The sequence below is a fragment of the Drosophila obscura genome, unplaced genomic scaffold (assembly GCF_018151105.1).
Source record: "Drosophila obscura isolate BZ-5 IFL unplaced genomic scaffold, ASM1815110v1 contig_165, whole genome shotgun sequence".
Taxonomy (NCBI): Eukaryota; Metazoa; Arthropoda; class Insecta; order Diptera; family Drosophilidae; genus Drosophila; species Drosophila obscura.
The window spans coordinates 2,566,873-2,568,610 of NW_024542752.1; positions in this window are offsets into that span (position 1 = coordinate 2,566,873).

Consider the following 1,738-nt stretch of genomic DNA (forward strand, 5'->3'; position numbering starts at 1 on the left):
CAGTGCTCAGCACGCACAGCGCTCACCCAAAAGGTTTGCCCTGCTGGCACGCCCCTCCGGCCAGCCAGTGTGTCTGCGGAGGGTGAGAGATGGTCTTAACTAAAATACGCCCAGCCCGAAAATCATAAACTGAGAAACCAACAAGTCTCTTGTCCGGCAATCTTTTGTCTTACGTGCGGTTACTGTTTGGCGAGAGGAGGGAACCTGCCAAGCAACAGCAACAGCAAAAAAAAATTTAAAATAAAATACAAACAAATCCTTTTGCAGGAATTTGAGCAAGATGAATACTAAAAGTTATAGCCGATTATGTAGCCGAGATATTATATTACGTAAATTTATCTAAAATTCAGTGGAAGAAGATTTTTTTAGGCATTTGAATTGAATCAGAGACAGCACGGACAAGCAGGAAGCTGCATAAACCGAGTCATTTGGCGACCGAAACGATAATATTTCTTTAAAAATTGTTAACCAACTAATTTTTGGATAAGTCTTAAGAGAATTTATAAGTTATTTATTTATAATTTATTTATAATTTATTTAATTATAGCTATAAATTGTATAAGTAAAAAAATATACTACATAGTTTATAAAGTTTCTTGCCCAATTCTTTGGTTAAAAAAAAATTTTAACTCCTGCTAATTACTGTTGAAAAGCCTTTAACTAAAATTTATTTTGTTGCCCAAGTCTTTGGTTTCCAGGCAACACGAAGAAGGTTTACAGATGTGCCAAAGCACACACACACACACATGAGTGGAAACAAACTGTTTTGTCTGATGTTTGCCATATGCTAGACATACCTAAAAGTACATAATACAAAGCTATTTCTACGCAGAGAGATACCTATACGAATTCTGAAAAACTATCTCATTATTATTGCAATCAGGTTGCCTTCTTTTTGAAAATTAGTTTAAGAAACGTGCGCTTGACGCTTCAGTGCGATCGTTGGGACAGGGGCGGAAAGGGGGTAGGTGGTGGCTAGTTAGGGGCTTGGTACGGGGAGCTGCCGGGCGCCCTCTTAACTGAATTATGAATAAAGTAATTTTCTGACAATGTTGTTGTTGGCTTTTGCCCGTTCGTGGTGGCTTGATGGCCACGTTGGCAACTAATTTTGACCTTGCATACAATTTTAATTAAGTTTTTTTTTCCTCCCATGTACATAGTTTTATACATGCATACATATGTATATCACATACCATAAAAAAGAAGAAGCAACAGCAACAGAAGGGTGTCAACAGCCCTGATGATGACAATGATATTATTTGTAAGTTAAAGTTAAATTTGTGTTACGTTTTGGTTTTCATATATGTACATACTCGCACTCGTAGTCACACACACGTACTCGTAGTTGACTCCAACTTGAACCATAAAAAGTGTGCAAGGAAATCAGCGAAAATGCTTCAAGTTCAACGGAAAGTCAAATGGACAACTTCCACACAGCGTATAGATTTCTTTTCCTTTTATTTATATTTATTTACTTTTTTTCTAGTGCGACAAGAAAGTTTCTTATAAATTAATGCACTAGTCACAAAACAAATCCGTTAAAGTAAAATTATTTAATTTAATTTTTAATTTAATTTAATTTCTTGATATTCTGACGCTGAATTTACATGAAACCTCTGAGACTAATGACTTTCCTTTTCGTTCCTAGTTTCCGCTTGAGAAACATTTCTGAAAATCCTTCTTCTTCCTTCTTTATGCTATATTCTACATATATCTTAGTCACTTCTTTTAGCGGAAC